The following is a 24,442-nucleotide window of genomic DNA, read 5'->3' on the forward strand; positions in this document are numbered from 1 at the left end:
TCTAGATCAGTAAACTTCATGAAAGGGGTGGTGATGGTGGTAGAAGTGCCATCTATTTTATTTCCAGCCCAACCAGCTGCCTCACCATTATGTGCTGTGGGCCAGAAGAGCAAAGAGATTACAGATGGTCTGGAATGAGTCATTCCTTCTGCCTGAGAATAATTTAGAATGAATTTTGGGGTTCAGTCTTCACAATTCATCAATATTCTATCATTTCAATAGGCAAAATTAGAAGGCTAAAAGAGGAATGGCTAAGTCTTCAAAATTTGGTATTCCAGGGCATTTTGGAAGAACTTATTCAAGATAGACATACATGCCAAGGTTGAAGAATACAAGTGGAGCATGGAGTTATTTAGAGAACACTCACAATTCTAAAAAGGCAATGTAGGTAATTCATAGCAAATAGGGGTGGCTTTATAATACAGTTTTTATCAATAAACATTTGTAAGCATCCAGGAGGGCCAAGGCCTTACCTGGCACTAGAAATTACTGAATAATTGCTTAACTCCAGCTTTCACTTTAGTAATGGAGACATGGTCTTACATTGGTGCATAAGGGAGTATTCATGATGAGAAATGATCACAGTAAGATTTTATAATGACTACTGAAAAACATGCCACACATGGTTTCAGAATTTTGTTGGAGCAACTGAAACTATGATTATGTTCAAATATGACATATTCATCAATATGACTTTATTTAATGTGTGAGCTGTCCTAATGAAATTTTTAGAAGACTTGAAAACAAGGGACACCTGAGTGTCTTAGTTGGTTAAGTGTCCAGCTCTTTATTTCAGCTCGGGTCATGATCTTGCAGTTTGTGAGTTCAAGCCTTGCATCAGGCTCTGCCCTGTCAGTGCGGAGCCTGCTTGGGATTCTCTTTCTCTTCCCCTCTCACTGCACCCCCTCAAAATAAGTAAATAAGCTTTAAAAAATAAAAAGACTTGAAAACAACATTTATTTGATGTTGTTTTCGTATCAGTTGACACTATTCAGTTTTTAGTTAGCTTTGCAACTACACCGCTCACACACCACACACACACACACACACACACACACACACGAAACCTTGGGGGAATTCCCTCGGAAAAATATGTAAAGATCCCAAATTTATTTCGGGCTACGGCAAGATAGCTTAGAACAGATAGAGTGAGTACTAATGAGTAATCTACCAAGTAAAACTCTAAAGTCTGTTTTGCCAGTGGACTTGATATAATTCATGTCAGCATGGAAAGAATAGATTAAGAATGGACAGTTTGGACTCACTCATATATTGTGCTTGGCTCATTAGCAACATTAGTGTACCTTGTTAGGTAACTACATACATCAGCCTTGAATGCTATGCAAATAACCGTAAAGTTACCTTTTATTTTCAGAAAGGAGCTCTTAATTGCTACATTGGTTACATCTTCATCTTTAATAAAATGTTCCATTCTTTTTCTTTTTTTTTTTTTTGAAAAGAAATCAACAGAAAAATACTTTAGACGTGGGGTTTCTCAAACTTTGTATAGACACGGCATGGGGACCCATTTTGTTAAAATGCAGATTGTACTTCATTAGGTTTGGGGAGGGAATTGAAAAGGTAGGATGGAGACCATCAGTAGAAAATAATCAGCATCTGGGGCACCTGGATGGCTCAGTTGGTTAAGTGTCTGACTTCGGGTCAGGTCATGATCTCACAGTCCGTGAGTTCGAGCCCCGCGTCGGGCTCTGGGCTGATGGCTCAGAGCCTGGAGCCCGCTTCTGATTCTGTGTCTCCCTCTCTCTCTGCCCCTCCCCTGCTCATGCTCTGTCTCTCTGTCTCTCAAAAAATAAATAAATATTGAAAAAACATTAAAAAAAAAGAAAATAATCATCTTATGAAGGAGACTAGATGGAATGACTTATACACAACACAGTGAAGAGTACCGGGCCAGATGCCCAACAATACAAATGTCCTTTGAGAACTTAGATTACCTCAAGAAAATGAAGAAAGGAAAGTCAGAATGGATGGAAGTGGAGAAAGAATCCTAAGGAATGACTGCACTTGGCTGAGTGGTAGTAACAGAGATCAAAGTTTAGAGTAGAAGTGATTCTGCTTAACTTGAATTGCAAAGACTGAGTTATCATCTAATCACTGGGAATTGAGGAATCAAGGCTAAATGAGTTAAATTAAGTTTAACAATATAATAATTAAGTTACAATTTATTAACTTGAGTTCTGTGCCTATGTCAATTCATAACATCTATAGTAACACAATGATAATAATAATGCCAGCCCTACTTATTTCAATTTTAATTAGTAGAAACAAATATATTCCTATTGAAATTCAGAGTAGAAATCAGCTTCAGGGATAATCAAGTCATGTCATCTCTCTTCTTATAGGCTTTGAACACTTTTCGTTGTTTTCTGCATAAAGCCTCACATCCTTTATGAAGCCTGAGAGACCCATGAGATCTTGCTCCTTGCCAGCTCCATAGCCCCATCTTGTTCTGTTGGCCCCATCACTCTCCTTGTTCCAACCACACATTCTTTTTGGCTTTTTAAACTTGACCTGAACTTTCCCACTTCAGGCCTTTTCAGATATAATTCTCTCTGCTTAGAAGATTTCCCCCCTCCAACCACAGGTCGTTTCTTTGTTAATGGCTTCCATATCACTCTGTGTTGCTCCTTTATAGAAGTTATCGTAACTGAAATAGGTTTTTGTTTTGTCATGGATAACGTAGGACTTCCCTTACAGGATGTGGACTCGAGTGGTTCAGAGACCATGCCTATCTTTTTGCTGACATCCCAGTATATAGCACAGGCCTGGCATGGAACTCATTAATATTCAAGGTGTGAGCAAGTGAATGAGTGAATGGTATGATCCAATACTCTCATTTTACATGAAGATGTAGAGAGTGATGAGTCTGAGTTTTCCAGATATGCTGAACTATAACCAAAGGTGTTTTATTGTAACTCAGGAAGAGAATGGGAGCAAAATTTTCTCCAATCCTTCAAGATACTCAAAATAAATTTAAGAATATCATCTAGTTTAAGAAATCATTACCCCACCTTCTACTGTCCCATCCTTTTTTTGTGTATATTATGTTTATGCTTATTGGCAAAACACGCTCTTAAAAGAATCATTGGTTATACCTGTTTTGCATCTCATATAAGGTGTTATGGCTAGAATATCACACTTTTATTTATCAACAGCAAGTTGGTCTCCTTGGCTACCTTCTTAAATTTTGTGGGTTGTTTTTTGAAAGATGAACACCCATCAAACCAACAATTGGCCTCTATAGGTATTTTTTCCCCATGTTAGACAGAAAGCTACATGATATTTTGGAAAGATGTTTGCTATACCATCAATAGTGAAGCAGTAAAGACCACTGAGACAACCATACATGTCACTAGACAAATAAGAGTCTCAGCTTGTATTCTCTTATACAAAATCACACAATTTTAAATTGCACTAAATTGGTACTAATTTGGCAATCTTAGCTTTGATATGCTCTCAGTCTTAAAATTCTAAGGACTTGAGACTTGAAGGGCATTCACACCAGGTTTGAATGAAATGTATTTACAGCACAGTGGGAGAAACATTTTATTTTATCCCTGGTTTTCGCTAGGCTTCTTTGTGTCGAAGCTGTGGAACTAACCAAACCTTATCAATATTTAGCATCTCTTCTTTAAAATGACAAGCTTTAGAAAAATAATTCAGTATCAAGGTAAATAACCATATCCTTGGCTGCCTGGGTGTGTTTTAAACACTGCTGAGGAAAGGGAACATTTCTCCTAAGAAAACTATATGAATGTCAGGCAACTGTTTTTTTTCTATAAGGCCTTATAAATAATAACTAACATTGTGCTAGGACAATAGAGGATTTTCTCAATCTCCTCTGGGTTCCAGGTAGAGGACTGGCTGTTAGCTCGCATTTATGACAAAGTATTATTTTTCTGCTAAAACAGATGGATTTTGAATTGACATTTTGACATCACAGGAAAATACATACTGTCCTTTCAAATACTCCTCTCGGATACATCAGGAAAACAACTATTAAGTGAAATGTATGACAGCAGGACTTCATTCTACTTTTCTTATTCGAGTGTTTATTTGTTTGAATTGGCCATAGATAGGTTCCTAAAGGATTTGAACTGTGTCAGAAATGATTTGATTTAAGTCAAACAACGAACACAATCACACCTTGTCACCACGCCCCAAATGACTTTTTTTTTTGGGGGGGGATGGGCCACCTTCATGGGCAAAATGTAATATGTTCAGTAAAGCTTTCCTGGGCATTGCCTCATTTGTAGGATATATTTAAGACTGGAAAATGACATAGTAATATTTACCAGATACAGATATTAACAAAACAATTTCTACTCCTATAAATGTAAATATGGACAGCTTGAAAATAGCATATAAATTATATAGCATACTGGATAGAGATATTACCAGAATAATTTCTATATCTATAAATGTAGACTTAGAAATATGTTAGAGTTTTGATTACACAAATATTTACTCAGGGGAATTATCACAGTGGGGATTTTTATTGTAACTGTGTGTTTGTTATCGGGTGGTTGGTAAAGATTTATTGATTATTCCATTTACTTAGGAATGGGGGAATGTTCAAATCTATTTTATTTTTTATTTGAGAACTTCCTATCATTCTTCATGTGCAGGTTTCTTCAAGTTTTCACATATTTGAAAGGTTAGATTTATTTCTTGAACTACATACTGAGTTCATTCCTCTGGATTTATTTTCCATTCATATATGAGGTTGTTTCTAATGTAAAAATACACCTTATGCATTTTGGCAACCCAGTTAAAGACATGCATTCTGGTCACATCTACCTTATCCACGCTTACCCTCTTTGACCATATGAGCCATTGTATTAAACAGTAGATCATTGTACTTTTTTTCTTCAATCCTTCACAAATCATTTTCAATCATTTTGATAAAAGCTGTCAGTCTTTATTCATTTTACCTTTCAAAAGGACTCAAAAGGCACTGGATTCTAATTTGCATGCCTAACCCAGTCTTGTGTTGTTATTAGCAGTACACTTTGCTTCTCCAACATGAAATTAAGATAGAAAAGTACTATTTTGTTGAAATCGTAAATGACATGATAGGCAAATTCTTCTTCTTCTTCTTCTTCTTCTTCTTCTTCTTCTTCTTCTTCTTACTACTACTACTACCACTATTGGTATTAATATTTCAGGCATTTAGCTATGACTTTTTTTCTCAAGAACTTAATTTGTAAAGCTGATTAAAAATTATATTCAGTTTATATTAACTGTGTCTTTTAAGAATCATATTTCTAAATCTTGTGATTAATACTATAATAAAAGAGTGTTTCAGGGCACCTGGGAAGCTCGACTGGTTAAGTATCCTACTCCTGATTTTGGCTCAGGTCATGATCTTAGAGTCACGAGATCAAGCTCTGCATCAGGCTTGGTGGTGGGTGAGGAGTCTCTCTCCCTCTGCCTTCTGCGTGCACACTCTCTCTCTCTCAAAAAAAAAAAAGTGTTTCAAGGTCCCCTTTCCTTTATGTCAAACCAGTTCAGTAAGCAAAGTGAAAGTCAGGGCTTTGATTCTCTTCTTAGATGCCCCTTTATTTGGGGCAGCTGGTGGGCTTAGTTAAGCATCTAACTCTTTTTAATTTTTTTAAAGGTTTATTCATTTCTCAGAGACAGAGCATGAGCAGGGTAGGGGCAGAGAGAGAGAGGGAGACAGAATCTGAAACAGGCTCCAGGCTCTGAGTTGTCAGCATAGAGCCTGATACAGGGCTTGAACTCCTGGACAGCGAGATCATGACCTTAGCCAAAGTCAGATGCTTAACCGACTGAGCCACCCAGGGGCCTCAAGTGTTTAACTCTTGATTTTGGCTCAGGTCATGATCTCACAGGGAGATCAAGCCCAGCATCAGGCTTTGCGCTGTCAGCACATCTTGGGATTCTCTCTCTTCTCCTCTCTCTGCCACCGCCCCCACCCTCAAAATAAATCAACTTAAAAAAAAGTCTCCTTATTTGAATGATACAGGTTTCTCTACAGTGATTACAGTGAATCACCTGAAAATGAATATGCCAAAGTATATGTTCCAGAAAGTTTGGGTATTTTTAAATTGCCTATTCATGTAATTTAGACCTCAAATCCCTATCAAGCTTATAATTTGGTCAAGAGAAAGATGTTGTCCAGCAATTACGTTGGATTCCTACAGTATGCTAGGTACAAGCACTTTGTCATTTCACTCATACAGATGAGGACAATTCCGAGCAGTTGAGGATACTGATGCTTAGCAAGGTTGAATAACATGACTAGTTATTGTCTATATAATAACTTGACTTATGAGTGACAGAAGTGTGAGTCAAATTTGTGTCTCTGATTCCAAAGACCATGATCTACTGAATTATTTGATTAGTTTCTTTCATGTTTGTTTTCCTTACCTCTAATGCTAAAGGGGTTCTCTTAGACTCTTTAGTAGTAAAACTAGGGATACAAGCTGAATCTTAGATTTTTAGGTTTCCATTGTCAAAATTTTTCCTCCTCTTCAACTGAATTTTTTAATAATTCAGTAATAGAACTAGTTTGGACGAAACTCAAAATTTGAGATAAGAGACTCAACATTCATGCATTTCAAAATTCAAGCTTTTCCTCCGTCATGTGCAACTCTCTCTCATGGTATTTGGAGAGAGTAATGAGAGAACCTTAGATTCTCAGGTATCAATCATATCTTATGTGGTTATTAATATTTTAAACATTTTACTAACAATTTAACTATTCAATTTACTTCTGTTGGAGGAGGTCATCAAGAAGATATAACTGGCAGTTGACCCCTGAGCTGGATCTGAGCAATTGGAGGCTCCCCACCCCCTCCCCTGTCCTTGGAATGTGTGTTCTGTTTGCTTTCTGTGTTCCCAGAAGCTACTCTAAGGATATTTAGATTTGAGATAGGAATGTGTTGAGGCTATCTTGACTGAGTATGAGACTAAACCCAGTTAGGGCCTCTATATAAACTTCTAAGAGTTGGCTGGTGAGTGTAATCTACCTGTTTTGAGGCTGCCCAAGACAAGCCTCTTATGTCTGTTCCCTTGATTATTAAACCTGCCATCTACCAATCTGGAGTCATCTGCCTCATCAGTCTCTCTCTATCCTCCATGTATGGGGGCTGGTTTCAGATTACATCAGAAAGTTCCAGAGGAAGTTTCTAACCAACAAATTCTACCACTTGTAAGGAGTAAAAGTAATTAGCTTTTGTTGTTGTTGTTTTTGTTTTTGTTTTGTTGGATGCCTTGGTCACTTTGCTCTTTCTCTCAGGGACCCATGTAATCATGTTGGTCTAGAATTTGTTCTGAATTTCAGGTGATAATTGACAGTGAAATAAACATTAATATTTGTAGTATTTCCACAGGGTATGTAATACAAATGATGAAAAAGAACATACATCAAGAGATTTGCTAATACATAGATGGCTTAATCAAACCCTCACTTGTATCATAGAATGATAGAGGTCAATGAGTGTAAAAGGCAGCATATTCTTCTTTTAGTTGAGGTGAATGAAGTCTAAAGGAATAATTAATTGATAGTAAAGCCAAGACAAAAACCTGTTCCTTCATAGAGCTGATCAATGAAGGAGCATGATTTAAAGTCCAGCTGCTTGAGTTCCCATCCTATCCTTCCATGTGGTCCAAGAGCTCTGGATATTCCCTGAGTAGGCAATAGAAGGGTTTTTAGAGGAGAACTGGGTCATATATTTCCTTCCAGTGAGTTCTGAGTCTTTTAGGCGAGGTTGAGTGTGGGTTGCTCTCTGGGATTGATGTCCCCACAGTTGCAGAGTAAGCTGCCGCCACTCTGCCCCTGCCCCCCCCCCCCCATGAAGCAGCTTGTGTTGCTGCTGCAGGATTTCTGGGTGGGGCAGCCAGTCCAGGATTATTGTGCAAGCCTTCTGAAGCTCTACACAGAGAGATGCAAATTCCTCCTCCCTGGTGAGCCCCAGGAGTTACCAAGGCCCCAACATCATCCATGCCATTCCTAATCAGGCTTGTGGGAGTATTTCCTCCTTATCCCACAACTTTGGATAAGGTGGAGATTGCTAGATTCACAGGGCAGTTGAGAAGACTGAGGTAAATAGAGGGGAAGGGACTTGCCTGTATCACAGAGCCAAGAAACAGAGCTGGTGAGAACAAAGTACTGATGTAGATGCTTCTTCTTCACAGCAAAACTAGTAGAAGGATTGATTTTTCCCATCTTACCCCATGAGGAAACTGAGACTCAGAGAGCCTAAGGAACTTGTTCAGGGTCACACAGCTGGTAAGGAGGGCTTATAATACCAACAGAAATAATAATACTAATAAGGTAACATGTTCGATAGGTTCTATATGTCAAAAATAATCTCACTGAATGCTCACAGTTCTAGGAAAGTAGATACTATTTTTAAAAAATATTTATTTATTTTTGGGAGGCAGACAGAATGCAAGCAGGGGAGTGGCAGAAAGAGAGAGGCAGACATGGAATCTGAAGCAGGCTCTAGGCTCTGAGCTCTGAGATGTCAGCACAGAGCCTGATGTAGGGTTCAAACCCACAAAGCGCGGATCATGACCTGGGCCAAAGTCAGACACTTAACCAACTGAGCCAACCAGGCTCCCCAAGAAAGTAGATACTATTTCCCAATTTTGCAGATGAGGAAACTGAGGCCCAGAAAAGCAAGGTAACATGTGGAAGCCACATGGCTGCTAAGTAGGAATGGAAGTAAAAGGAGCTAACCATTATGGATTGCCTTGCTGTTTAATTCTCACATCTTTACTGGGAGAACAGGTGCAATTATCTTCATTCTGAGGAAAATGGGGCTTAGAACAGTTATTTGATGAAGGTCATATAGTTAATAAGTGGAAATATAAAAATAGTAATAATAATACTAATAAAACTGAAGTAACATGTGTTGAGCACTTACTACATGCTGAGTATTATAGCATGTTCTGTGGCTTAGAGAGTTAAGGGGCTTGTGCAGACCACAGGCCCAGGAGTGGCAGAGTGGGATTTGAGTTCAGATCTCCAGAGATGTAGTTCCTACTGTGGGAGGGGAAGTTGCTGAACACTGAGGCACTTCAACTTGTAGGACATCATCTACTTGGAGGGCTTCCTGGCAGTGTGGGCATATGCAGGGTAGCATCCTGACCTACAGTGTTAGTCACTTCAAGACAGCATAGACTCCACGCCAAGAACATCTCCCTTGGGGCAGCTCAGTGGCCCAAGATGCAGGCCTGCTACTGACTCCCTGCTGGCATCAGACATGACATCAGGGGTTTGGGCCCCAAAGACAATGACAAAGATGGGTGCAGAGACAAAGAGGCCAGGGGATCTCTGAGCAGGGGCAAAATGGCAGAGAACAACCACCTGCAGAGAGTGTGAAAGGGGGTGTCCCTGCATCTCTAGCCTCTTGAGTTTCACTCCGGATAGAAGAATGCCATCTCCCAATACCCTCCCTATACCTGAGCCAGGATCCCCACTCTTGGTGGGTTTCTGTGTGTGCCCTCCCAGCACTGTCCCAGGGGTTCCAAGAATGTTCTATGGGGGTTGAGGGAAAGGAGAGGTGACCCTGAAGTCCTGGGTCAGAAACCTATATCTGAGGGGGCGTCCCACTTTGTCCCACTAGCACCAAGTAATTGGCCCCAGGGCACCCACGACCCTTCAGCTTTCTGGAAGCCGAGGGAGAATAAGGCGGGGGTATATACTGTCTGGCCTGACTGACTGAAAAAACAATTCTCAGACCTCTGAAACTTCTCTCTTAGTCCTGTTTTACAGATATGCAAACTGAGATTCAAAAGAGGGGAAGGGACCCAAAACATTTATATTTTTGTCCTCTAATATTTTATGTCTTATTTTCTACTCCAACATATTGTTTGTTTTGGTAACTTTTAAATCACTATTAAGAATCTATAGTTTTTTTATTTGAATAAATGTAGAAATCTTCTATATGTACTAGGAGTCTTTTATATGTGGTAGCTATTCAGTGACTGTTTATTTGAATATTTTAATTAGAAGGCAAATGGAAAGGAGTATCTTCGTACCATTTTAGACAATCCATGAGTCCTATTGATAAAGGGGTTTCAACCAAAGGGCTCTTCAAGAAAGAGTAAGATAATAAGCCCCACAGGTAGAAGGAAAGAGTGTGCTAAGGATAACGACCCTCATACTATAAGATTTAGGGTCCTGACGGATAGAGAAAGTGGATTTAAGAGGACGTGAAAGCAAATGTGCCTATTCAGCTGCTGATCAGAAAATGACAGATGGATTCACTGAGAAAGTTGAAAAGGCACACCAGAAGAAGAAAACAGTACTATTATTTAAGATAATGGAGACATCCTTCACAGATCGTTTCTGGGAAAACCAGCAGGCAAGTTTATCCCCTGATTGAGGCACTGAATACTTTTCAATCAGAGCACAATGAGTTGACCCAATAAAAGTTTTCAGAGCAAAAGTAAAGCAAAATAGAAGACATTAGAGGCAGCAAGCATTTTACCTTTGTATAGTTTGCAATGCCATTGAGCAATGACATTAGCCATCTTAAGGCAGCATTTCTTAAAGTGTCTAGTGGTGTTGTGAGACCCTTTCACTGTTCTGTGAAGTCAAAACTATCTTCATAGTAATACTGAGGTGTTATTTGCCTTTACCAGTTTTATTCTCCCATGGATACATAATAAAATTTTTCCAGAGGCTACATAAAGTGTGATATCACAACAGATTGAATGCAGATTTTTGAATATAGATGTCTTCTATTTAGTAGAGATACTAAAGAGATTTCCAAAAAATATAATAGAGTGCCACTCCTCTATTTTTTAATTTCATTTAGAAATCCAGTTATTTTTACTAAAAATATTATTTATGTTAGTGTATGATGGATATGTTACTATTCTCCTAAAATAAATTAGTAAATATTTTTTAAATTTCTTAGCTTTAATTTCAGATATGATAAATATTGGTAGATAAAATAAACATCCACAAAACCTCTTAGCACCCTCCATATGTTTTTAAAGTATAGAGAGATTTTAAATACAAAATGTTTCAGGACCTTTGTCTTTAGGGATATGAGAATGTTTCTTCTAAAAACTGCTTATGTATGGTGGAGATTTGGCATGATCACTAATGTTCATTTCTCTTCTTTTGGAAACATGGGAGGAGTATCTTTCCTCACATCCCTATGACTAAGCAGACCTATGTGACTAGTTCTAGAATGCATTGTGGTAGCAGCGATATCTATGTGTCACTGTCTGTCAGAACATTTGATGGTCGATACGATATTTTTCAGAACTCTGTTTTCCTGCCATTGTGACCATAGAGGCATGTGTTGACATGAATGTGCCAAAGATTAAAGCAGCCTGGGATACTGAGCCAACCTTAGGAGGAAGAGCAGCTCTGGAAGACCACCTGGGCTGGCTGTAGACATGGCATGAACTAGGAAAAAGGTTTTTTTTTTTTTTTTTTTTTTTTTTTTTTAGTGATAAATCCCTGAGACTTAAAGGCTGGTTACTACTCTTGCATAAACTAACCTGTCCTGGTTTATACTGGCATGGGCAGACAATTTTAGGGGCTCATTACACTGAGAGCTAAGGGAAAGTCCCCATGCTATTAGAATAAAAGATGATTCAGAATACTTTTTCAAAATTCTCACTTTTTGTTTTTTAATGCTTTAGAGGTAATTTAAAAAATGACATCAGGCTCTGTGTACCCAGTGTACCTAATACAGATAATAGGTAGGTCCTCGCTCTTTAGGAACATGTGACCTAAATGCTACCTTTTTATTTTGGGTGCTTTGGGAAATCCAGAGCTTTGGGAAATACAGTGACAAAGACAGTCTTCAATGTCATGATTTAACTTAAAGGCATGAATTTGAGGAATAGCCAAGGGCAAAGTATGTATGTCAACTAAGTTGGCACATTTTCCAGCGCTTTCCAGGATGTTCCTGTAAAGCCTTAGGTTTACATCTTATTTACCACTCTTAGTTATGAGGAAGGCTGGAAATCACAGTTTGTTTGCTTTTTTGTTGTTGTTGTTGTTACTGTTAGGTATATTGATACTCTGAAGAAAATTGGTGGTTCTTAATAAGGTGGAAGAGCAGATAGATATTGACTGGGAGCTAGGCATGTCTCCTATACTTACCCTTCATTTTTTTGAGGATCTCTCCCCCTCGATTATGCCAAGAACATGAACTCTCACATGCTGCAAAGGTATGGAATCAGTCCCCAGTGCTCCAGAATATCACTGTGTTACCCACCACCCTGGTTCACACAGCTGCTTCATGTCTAGTGGCAATCTACTTCTCACATGTGACTTTGGAGGCTGGGACATCTTTTCTTATAAACTGCTGTTGGGTCCATCTGCACTGATGCACCACACAGGCATTCTCCCCACTGGTCTCAGCTCTGGGAGTCAAGGGCAGGTTCCCATTGCTCCTGGACCCACAGACTGCTGTTCTCATACATTCTTTCTCAAAGCAAGGAAATTGGCTTTCTTTCATGTTGTAAACCTCGTCATTTTGCCTATGTCTAAAAATCCTCTCCATCCTTTGGAAGCAGAAAGATTTATGGACTATTTTTTCTGTTGCACCTCTCCATAAGGCAACATTTACAGCACCAATTCCCTATTTGAATAGAAGAGAGGGAGAAGAAAATACAAGTTAACATCACAGTGTCATACTGCCACATTAGTGATTGGTTTTCAATATAATGTTGTAAGGTTTCTGATATGTATATGCACAGTGTGCTATGGGAGGTCCTAGGAATTTGTTCCAAGGGGGTCTCAGTGGTAACTTCCTGCAAAAGGTGATGTCTAAACTGAGAAGTTAGTTGAATCTATCTGGTTGAAAATAAAAGAGGGAGGGAGAGGCCGAGGGAGGGAGAGAATGAGAAATATTCCTTTCCAGAGAAAGGAAATGGCACATGTAGAAACAAGTGAAAAGTATGAAGGAGTCAAAGGATTCAGTAATTCAATCCATGGCTTGAGAGTACAATGTGAAATAGAGAGGGATGGTGATGGAGAAGGGGCAAGACAGGAAAAGCTCTTTTGGATTTTATCAATGTGGAAACCAAGCGGCTGTAAAGATTATACGTTAGTAATAGCTCTCTGGCTACAATTTGAAAAATGGATTGAAGCTGTACAACAGCTAGGGAGACCTTATAGAGATCTGTTGTAATTATTTTGGTAAGAGACAATGTCAGGTTGACCTCATGTGATAGCACTGGGAAGAAAATAATTGAATGAATTGGAGGGTTATTATGGACATAGCATAATTACTAACTTCACGAATCAACCTTTGTCTTTGGATTGGCAGTTGAGTGTGTGTTAGTGACATTCTCTGAGATAAAAAAACACAGAAGGAGGATCACATTCTATGAGGCAGCTCCCTTATCTACAAATCCCTCCCATTTCCTGCTCTATTTGTTGTTAGAACTTAAAAATACGTGTTATATTTTATTTTTTCTGACTTTTTACATTGCCACTACCATGTAAACTCCTTGCGAGAAAGTATTTGTGAGAGTTTTGTTCTCTGTTGTATCCCTGACTTCTAGAACAATGCCAAACACATCGTGGCTACTGAATAAATATTGGATAAATGGTTGGGTGACTGATTGACTGCCTAAATGAGTAAGAATGGGTCAATAGTAAAATACATAACGTTCAGTCTTTAGAGCCTCTGTGTGTGAGTTGCCTTTTGATATTCTTTTGGGGATGTCTAGTAGACCTTATTAGATATTTTATGAAGCTCAGATGATGAATTGGTGTAAAAATAGAACTTTGAACCTCAAAATATAGATGGCCTTTGAAATAATGAGAGTGAATGAGATGTCTGTCTTGTGGTTCAGCTTTTGTTTAAAGAGAATATCCAATCAAGTAGCATTCTTCTTTGCAGCTACTGTTAAACCTGATAGAAATTTCCTTTCTTCATCAAGACCATAAGACTCCTCTGTGAAGGCACCTTTCCCACACTCTATCAGTCTCTTCTTCACAGGGAATATAATCCCTTCATTGAGATGTATAAATTCTTACATTTCCTATTATATCTTATGTATCATGTTCTATCTCATGGCTTAGGTTACTTAGATACATAGGGACTTTATAAGATTTGGTGATTGATAATGAAGAAGTTGCGAAAAACAAAGGCTACTTATCTGGCACTCCTTCCAGTCTTATATAAATGCTCTTGGGGAAAAAAAAAATGCTCTTGGAAAATGTTATATTCACCTAAGTATTTTCCTAACACCTCCAATTTTCTTTCTAATTATTCCTTTTTACATTTTTTAAATGACCCACACCTAAATGATTTTTCTCAGGAGAAAAAGTTTAAGACATCAGACAGATATTTGCTCCCCCCCCTCTTTTTAGGTGGAGTTAGTTTCTAATTTGCCACCGGTTGTAATAATAGGGAATTCAAAATTCTACCCACTAGTCAGATACAGAGCCAAATTTCACGAATGAGTTCTAGAAGGTAGAATTTAATGGTGTCTCTTTGTAGTAGTTGCTTTGGGAATGATTTTATACATATATATATATATATATATATATATATATATATATATATGCTTTGTTTTTTACAGTAAATATGAAAGGAGTCCTCAGATGAAAAAGTGTTGATGCTTATAAACATAGCTGGAAATGTAATGTGGCTGAGGAACTGATGGGGGCCAGGCATCACTAGTGTGTTATTTTCATTCCTGGCAATAAAGTACACCACAGTGGTCTCAGGAGACTCAAGATAGATTCATGAGTTGGGGGATACATTGACTGACTTTAGTGATAAGAAATATTTCCAGGTTTTATATTACAATTAGAGTAATAGTTTTCTTATAGCTTTTAGTTAACCAATACAGTTTCTATGTAAGAGCTTAAAAGAGTTTGAGGGATACAGATGTGAAAAAGGGAACTATCTGCCTAATATCATCTTTCTCAAGAAATATGCCAAGTTATGCTGAGATTCCTTAGAAGTCATCCAGCCCCTTGTGGTAAGTTTGTGTTCACCAAGTATAAGGGATGGCTGGCTATAGATTGTTATAAAATTGTTTGCAGTCAATCTATAAATGATTCTGGAAATAAGAATGAAACCACTGAAAACTTGGCTTTGCCATATAAATTGTAAAATTTGTGAAGTCAGGGACTATGCATTATTTTTTAAAAATACTATTCATTATATTTCAAAGCCCCCTGCATCCACAAAAATGCAGCTAAACAAGTATTTACTGATCATTTATTAATTACACAAGTAATTTGAAATCATGCTTTAATACATTTTTTTAAAGCTCAGTGTTTGCTATATGCAGGATATTCATTTTTAGCTTTTAATGCCCTAGTTTGGAAGTCTTTAAATACAAATTTTAGGTACAGAGTAATTTACCCAAAAGTTTATCAGTAGAGTTTTAAATGGAACCAAGGACTTTATATTCTTAGTCTTTGTATTAGATAACAGAAATGATTCTTAAAATGTTTTTTTCATTGTGGATAGAGCAAGCCCTTTGGGAATCAATTATTCCTCAACTGTGAAATGAATAGTTTTCTCCTTATCTCAAAAAAAGACAAAAAATGAAACAAAACAAAACAACAAACTCTTGGAGATCATCAGATATTCATTAAGTGAAAGGTTTGAGGGTGAAACATAGATCAACCCATTTGTAGTACAGTTCTGAGATAGTTGCTTGAAGCTCTGAGCAGAAGTCTGTCTGTATTCCACACCTTACCCTCTTTCATCCACAATCACAAGAACTTCTGAAATTGTGGGGGCACCTGGGTGGCTCAGTCAGTTCAGCATCCAACTTCAGCTCAAGTTATGATCTCATCGCTTGTGAGTTCGAGCCCTGTGTCAGGCTCTGTGCTGATAGCCCAGAGCCTGGAGCCTACTTCGGATTCTGTGTCTCCCTCTCTATCTCTCTCTGTAACCTCCTTTGTTCATGCTCTGTCTCTTTTTCTGTCTCTCAAAATTATATAATCATTAAAAAAAAGAAATTCTGAAATTGTTAAAAAGCTTTTAAAGTAACAAGAATAGTCTTGTTAATCTTCTATCTTTGGGGGAAGAGGTAATGGTAAAATAATATTTGTCCATGGAAAAAACAGCAGCACTCCAATGAAAATCTAGTAACAAATGCACATGGAGTCAAATAAACATCATCCATTTTCTTCCAGTTTAAAAGCCCCCATAAGTTCCAAAGGCAGATTTTTCTTAAACCCTCCTCCCCAAAAGGTTTTTTTTAAATCCCTAACAACAATCCTTGGCATTGGTGAATAGCATGATTCTAAATTCAAACCCGTTTCCTACCTCAGGCTTAACATTGAAAGTCACAGTTTTAATAGAATGATTCATTTTGGAGAGGTAGGCAGCCAAGTAATCATGTTAGATACTGGCTGTTTATTAATAATAAATGTAAAATACCCAGAGAAAATCTACATCCTTAAGTTAATCAGACAAGTGGCTTCAGGAGTTACAACACAAAATCTTTTAGCTGTTTCTTGAAAACACAGGAGCACCCGAGTTCAATATTGATGGAAAAAAAAATCCGTTAAGCACAGACATGGAATACACAATGAATCTCTTTGTATAGTCTACACAGTGAATGTGTTTTATGTCAGTGTATGTGCATGTACAGCAAAAGGAATCTCTATCTAGGAAAGTGTGACTTGTGGTTAAAGGACTTGCTCAAGTGAGCTAAATTACTTTCAAGTGCCTGGCTCTCCGTAATGCCATGTGATTTAATGTTGCTCCTCCTGATCCATTCACTTCTATGTGACAGAAACTTCCAAGGAAGGTCAGTGGTATATCTAAGAGATTATGACAGCTGAATTATGGTTTCAAACAGGTTTGGCTTTTATACTACCCTAGAAAATGAAATAGCTTTTGATTTATAGTCATTTTACATTAATATGCATTTCTCTCTTGTATTTCACTTGAAATTAGGCAGGCCAGGTTTATACATTCCACATTACTTCTTGAGATGCCTTCTGAATTACATATTTTAAACAAATCATTCTGACTAAGTTGACATCAGGTGCAAACAATGAGAGAATAAGTAAGAAGCTCTGAATTTCCCTAGCTATTAATAGCAACATTAAAGGCGTGGAGACCTCTGTATGACATGCTAGTCACGGTATATTTCTCTGCTAATGATTTTGTACCTGGCAAAAAATTTAAAAAGCACCAGATTTGAGGTTCTATGATATCCATCACTAGGTTTTTTTTTTATGTTATGAATAATTTGGGAAACACATTTTCAGGTTTCTGGGTCTTTGATGATAGGAAACTGGATCCCAAATTTTATAAACCTATCAATAGTAGAAGAGAATGCGTTTTCTTTTACCTGCTAAAATGTACTATTTCCCTTTCTGGATGGTATTGTGATTTTCTTTATTATGGCTGACTGGATAGAAACTTCACACCCCTCTGCATCCTCTTTCAATCTACTCTGGGTGATTTTCAAGAGCTCTTGAATTCAGGCTTTACAAGGAGAGGAAGAGTGTCGACTAATAGTCCCAAATCTTAGCACTGTGGTTGACTGTAAATTTTTGAGCCTGAAGATATGCTACTCCGGATTTTCTTAAGTCTAGGTTTTTGAGTGTAAAAAGAAATGTATTTTATAACACAGGAACACTAACTTACATTTGCTTTACCTCACTCTATGTACTGTATGAAAGAGTGGATGTAGTATCACTAATTCATTGATTTACTTAACAAATGTTTGTCATGTGCCTGTTGTCCACCAGATATTGTTCAAGAAACTGAAGATACAGAGCTATTATAACAATATCAATGCCTTTACAGTGCTAATTTTTCACCAATGAATTAATGTTATTAGTATTATATATTGAAATTAACTCAGAACACTTAGGATTTTATTATCTAATAAAAATCCCACAATTACTTACCCAGAAAAAGAAGGGAAATTAGGAGAGAAACAATAGTTTTATGTATGCATAATGGGGGTTGAAAGGGATGGAAAAGTTCTGCAGGAGGCGGTGATGGTGAGGCTCTCAGTCATGCTTCATTCATCAGGAATGGCCTTTCCTTGGTACAAGGACACTTATATTTTAGCGCAGATAGTGACTCATTCCTCAGTAAACCAAGTGCTTCCTGCATGCCTGATATATTTATCTGAATTATGTGAAATTATGTGAAATAAGGCATCTCTTTATAGTATTCAGAATGCTCACTTTGAGCATGGCAACTCAAAATGGAAACTATTTTAAAGACAGAATTATATGGTTTTACTGAAGAAAGAGACATGGGACTTCATTAAAAAAAATGACCTGATTTATATTTCCCTGATGATGAGAACAAACTGAGGGTTGATGGGAGGGAGGAGGGGGTGATGGACACTGAGGAGGGCACTTGTTGGGATGAGCACTGGGTATTGTATGTACACGATGAATCACGGAATCTACTCCTGAAGCCAAGAGCGCACTGTGCACACTGCACACTGTATGTTAGCTAACCTGACAATAGATTATATTTAGGAAAGAAAAAAAATGACCTGTAATAAAATTGCATGAACATATTCTCATAACCTCCTGAAAATATCCGAATGCAACTAAGTTCTTTATTAATAGAAAGTTTACAGTTTTTTGGAGTGTTAGAAGCTTTCACTCTTTTTTTTTTTTTCAAGAGGGAAAAGGATTTATTAGCCCATTTACAGGGCGGGGTGCCAGGGGCAGTGGCTGGGTTCAGTGTTCTCACATTCAGAGGGAAGAGAAGGCAGCAGTGAAACCCTACCTGACTGCCCTCACTCATTCTGATCTACATAGCTTTGTGCTCACAAAAACCATCCTCTCCTCCTGCAGGGAGGACACAGGGCCCAGGATGCTGACGTAGGGGCTGGGAATGGCTTGGCTTTACTCTCAGCCTTTACAGGCAGGGCTTGGGCTGGCGACCCAGGGCATTCGCCATTGTGTGCACAAGGAGTAAAACTTGAGTTAGGAGAAAAGGGCGGAGGGAGCTGGCAAGCCATTCTGACGGTCTGTACCAACCCCACAGTGTGGGCTGCTCCTACTCCTTGATGGTTCTGGGAGATTTTAACTTTATTTATAAAGAAGACAAAAATCCAAGAAGCATTAATTTAGGGGAACAAAGAAGGGTTCAAAAAACAAAACAAAACGTGGAGGGGCAGGACAAGGAGTTGATGAGCATCCAGAAGAGGAGGAGAACCAGTAGGAAGAAGTAGGAAGAACCAGTATTCCACCCAGTGCCGAATGTGCTTCTGTGTCTCTGCGGCCCCGGAGGCCCTTCCTTCCCGCTCCCCGGCTGGTGGCCAGACAGCAGAGGGGACGCCAGAGGGACGTGAAGATGAGCCCCGGGGCCCTGTCTGGCTGCTGACATGGGGGGTGCCGTGGATTTTTTTTACCCCAATCAATTCCTCCCACCTTCACCATCACCGAGTGAAGAAATTTTTAACTCTCCTGTCCAAAGCCCTCTGAGAATTTCTTCACTTTCAGGAGGTCCTCTGCATTCACAGTGGGCTGAGTGGTGGCCAGAGACCGGAGCATAGAAGCTTTCACTCTTACAGGGACCACTTAACCAGGAGCTCTGATTCCCATGGCAGGAAATATTTTTTCTTTAATATTACAGATTTATGCCTAAATACAAGAAGCAGTTTGTGCTGCTAGAACTGATGATCCTCCTACTCTTCTTGTCTTTTCAGCTAAGCTTCGTTTAAAGATCAAGTCTATGCAGGCTTGCTTCCAGCTCAATCTATACTTCTCCACATATTGCTATCTGCATCATCATTACTGATTTGCTATTTACTACTATATTATATGAATCCCTAAACGTTGAGATATGGGCTCTGTGCCCACCATGTGCTGTGCTTGAATCAATAAGCTGTAAGTAAATGAGCAATAAAAGCTCTTTAACATTGAAGAGTTTACAGGCGAGTACAGTTACTCTTGACAATAGATGAACATTAGACTCAACTGAGAACTTTTAAAAAAAATGTGGTTGCTTATTCCTCACCAAGTCTGAGTGCAGAATTATATCAGTACCTTAAAATTTTTCTCCATGTGATTTTATTGCATGTCTGCATGCCCCTTGGAAGTGTAAGAGATGGCCTTGACAACAAATTAGGTGTTAAAGAATACAACAAATATCATTTTCTGGGGACAGCATATAGCGCACTTGCAGATGGGAGGGTCTCTAACTCTGTGTGGACAGGTCACCTGACTGAGAAAATGATATTTGAGCTTAAAGATGATTGGAATCAGATAGGTAGAGAAGATAGAGAAGCTCAATTGTATGCAAAGTGCCCAGAGGCATGAAATAACTAATATTATAACAGTCTTCTAGTACATAGAAAAATTCTGAGAGTTGTATAGTGAATACACATTTACCTTTACCTATATCTCAAAATTGTTAACATTCTAAAATAGCCTTTTGAAAAAAAAAAAAAAAGAACCAAAACCAAACCCTAACCAAACAACAAACCTTTAGCTTCTTCTTAATGCAACTATCAGGGAAATATGGCATTTGGAGTTCTAATTATACTTATGTTGATGCATAAATAATATGCCCTTAAAAATTAATATCACCCTATCAAAATAATCTTACTGCAATTATGAAACAGCAGTCTAATTTATCTGTACAGTTTTATCTAATTCTAAAAGTCTGATCCTCTGTGTGTGCATGTTTTGCTAACAAAATACATTAAACATATGATTTGCTCTATATAAATAGATTTGCTCTATTTTTAAGATAATATTTTATGAAAACCTCTCTTCCTCTCTGCACTCCCATTTGTGAGAATGTATTGCCATATTTCTTTGGGAAGTTATTTGATATATTCCAGTTCTGAGATGCTTGTTTGCTCTCCATGAATGCCTTTGGTAATACTGAAGAAGGAAGAAGAAGACTGTCAATAAGTTATTTGAGACGCAATACACAGTAGTATGTTTTCCATTAGAAATTTGAAAATTAGTGACTCTGGAAAAAAGGGCATGAGTTATGACAATTTTTTTTCTGACCACAAAGGTAAATATCAGAGGTAGACAATGTATCAGCTTTCATATCATTTTTTTGAACCATATATTGCTTATATTCAGGAGCATGTTGGATATTTTTCCATACTCAATCCTGTGTTCTGTATTGACTGACTTGTCTTTGATTTTAATTATGCAGCATGTGCTATTAGGGCATTGGAAATTTCACAAAATAAAGCATTTAGATTAAAATGTTTCTCGATTACCTTCTAAGACATATGTCTTATAACTATGTAACATACTTTAAAATTGTGCTAAAATACCATTTTGGTTCATGAAATTATTTCAAAATTTTTGGAATTATTCCAACTTGTTCATTGATTTTCACTATCTCATCTAAGAATGTATTTCTCGAGCAGCACACGATACACATAAAAGAAAAAGTTCGTATTATAGAAGAGGTTCCTATATTAAGATAATTATTAATTCAGGAAATAGAAAAGTTGTCAGAACCACTGAGGTGGAATTTAGAGTTCTGCTCAGCGTTAAGCGTTATTTTATTAGTCATCACCTTAAACTGAAACCATTTGAATCTGCTTTTGGTAGTTTATTTTTGCTCCAAACAGATCGTGCTTATGAATTGCAAATAGGTGAAATTACTGCAGCATTACATGTTATTAAGGGTTAATGTCTGCGGTTGTCAGATCAGAACTCTCAAATGCAAATGTCTCTCAGGTGCTCATGTAGTCAGGAATGATTTTCAGGATGGATATGCTAGTTTGAAGCGTGGATTAAGTCATTTCTGAAGTGATTCTACTTCTTTTCCTTTGGGCTGGACTAACTGCTACCTCCATGTTAGACTTATGGTGACTTACCAGACCTATAAATGTGAAGCCTGATCTGTGGCTCTAGAAAGGAAAAATAAATTATTGGCCACTTCAGGAATTCAGACTGCTGCTGGTAAGCAAAAGATTTTTATAAACACTATCACTTGAGAAGGGCACATATCCCAGATTTCCAGTGTACCCTCTGCTGCTTTGATTTTGGGGACTTTGAATAGCATATACATTTTAATATATGTTAACAGGAATATTTGCATTAAGTGTAGCTGCTGTTGTTATTATTATTATTATTTCCTTCAAAATCAACACTAAGATTTTTGGCTTGAAGTGGATGTTCTTTAAAATGCTGACTGCCCAGCATGAATTTCCATTTCTTAGCAATACCCTGATTTTCTTTTGAAAAACTCTCTCTCCCATTGTATGTAGCAAGGGGAGTTAGCCATATTGGCTTACTGAAGCTGGCAGGTCCTCCCCATCTCAATACTCCTGTGTAATCAAGGGTGTACCTGTGAACCCCAAGTTTAGGCAAATAGAGTCTCTGTTTTAGGGTTATAAATCTTGAGTAGAATCAAACAGGGCAAAATAAATAGCTAGAACTCATTCCATCAGTTTTGTTGTTGTTGTTGTTGTTTTCTTTTCCTTCCAGAAAAGTAGTTCTCGTCTGGGTTCTTGCTCTGATTTGAAACCTGGGTGTCCACAATTCCATCTACTTGGTAATGCCCTGATATTCTTCTAATCACTTTCTCTTTATTTAAGTTATCTAGGATGGGTTTATGTTACTTTAAACAAATTCATATAGAGCGCACCAAAGTTCAGTTACGTTGTTAAGTAACACTAGTAACTTTGAGCAAGGAAATTAATACAGCTTTTCAGCTTCTGGTCCAGACTGTTGTTGGTGTCTGGAGACTTTCAATTAACTGCCACCTTTTTTTTTAATCTTTTTTAAACTTTGAAAAGTCATTTTGCTCTTGACCTTCAGAAATGAACAATTCTAATAAAATATTAAAAGATATGGACCTGATTTATTTTAGTAGAATGAAAATGAAAGGGGAGAGGGTTTTTTTTTTTTTAGCTTGACAATATCGATGTCTACTTTCCTCTAATTTTAATGCAGAAGCTGTCAGTGTACATTAGAGACAACTCAGTAAATCTTTACAGAGAGGAGACTTTGAAAAATACTCTCCTGATGATCCATTTCCCTCTTGAGACCAGAACCACACTATACATGATATACAATATGTCTCAACCAAAGTGGAAAATATAGCTAATTATCATTTTAGTCAAACACATCAGGGATTACAAAAAAAAAGATAGGCAAATATAGCCTATTTCTAATTACCTGGGGGGAGAAACTTCAGTTTGTGAATTATGTTTTCATAGATCTTCTTCCTCTCTATTATTCTTGTCTGTTCCTCTCTCTCTCTCTCTCTCTCTCTCTCTCTTTCTCTCTTTCTCTCTCTCTCTCTCTCTCTCTCTCTGTGTGTGTGTGTGTGTGTGTGTGTGTGTGTGGTGGGGGGTGGTTATCACCTATTTGAACCTTTCTATTGCTCATTTGCAACAAAAAAAAGAGAATGCATGAGCAAGATTTCAGCCCACAGTGCTCTCTTAAGAGGTAGATGGAAAGCAATCGCTTCTATTGAAATCATGCCCGTTTCACTCAATTTCCCTGATATACAAACTTATATAAATAAGCTAGAGAGCTTCTTAAATATTCCAGTGATTTTCACTGTCGTGGAAGAGTTTGGTCCTGTTACAGTGAAGCCGCCTAATTTCTGTATGACCTTGGAAACATTGTTTAACCTTTTTTTAGGACTTGGTCTTCATGCTGCACAATGAAGTACTTGGATTGAGTGATCTCTAAGGACGTTTTTTCCTCGAAAATGAGAAAAGTGATATTATTACAATTGATTGTCAACATATGCATCTCCAGGATCAATTTCTTCAGCTGAGTGAAGTCAAATTCTGGTAACTAATCTACTTTTCTGTGGGGAAAAAAAGTCAACCACAAAGATTGTGTATAATTTGCTATGTTTCCTCAGTATTAGTTTTAGGCTTTAGGTAGGGTGTCTCTTCATGCAATGCAATCTATGCTTAAAATACCTCATGGACAGGATGACTCATCTAGTTTTAAAATTAAATCGTACTGGCCAAAACATGGTATTTGAATCAGATCCTCTGAATTTTAGGTTGAAATTGGAAGCTTAGTGCTCGGTATTGCTTTTGAGTGGTTTACTAGCCTGAATATAAGACCTTTATGCTCTGCCTGTGTGAGAGAAGTATTTTATAGTGTAGAATACTATGTGGTTTATCTCTCAATTAAGGAAATATTTTTTCTATAAATCTCAGAATAAGTTTAATTCCACAAACATTTATTGTGTGCCAGGGATGATTGTGGAAGATAATGGTACAAAATAAAATAATTGCTGTATTATGCGATAGTAAGCTGCAACTGTCTACTTACTGACTATTCTTTTCCAAATTTCAACTCCTTTTTTTCACTCTACCTGTACATTAACTTCAAAGAAACTGTTCAATCCTTGATTTTTCGATGTTCTGGTTCTCTATCTTAGCTTCGTTTTCTTCTGCATTTAATCTTGAAACTGTGAACCACATTTTCATCTCCCTCTCTCCAATAACCTCAACAGCTTTGTTTCCGTGTCTTTCCCAATACCTGCACTTTGAAGCCTAGTCG

At 37.7% G+C, this 24,442-nt stretch overlaps 1 pseudogene; it reads right to left on the reverse strand.

Annotated features, from left to right (window-relative positions):
• The window catches only part of LOC124509951 (surfeit locus protein 2-like), a 67,531-nt pseudogene extending 55,004 nt beyond the window's left edge, over nucleotides 1-12,527 (reverse strand).
• Between the last annotated feature and the right edge of the window lie 11,915 nt (nucleotides 12,528-24,442).

The sequence above is a fragment of the Lynx rufus genome, unplaced genomic scaffold (assembly GCF_022079265.1).
Source record: "Lynx rufus isolate CCGP_SWC_20201006 ecotype Redwood Valley unplaced genomic scaffold, mLynRuf1.p SCAF_1, whole genome shotgun sequence".
Classification (NCBI taxonomy): Eukaryota; Metazoa; Chordata; class Mammalia; order Carnivora; family Felidae; genus Lynx; species Lynx rufus.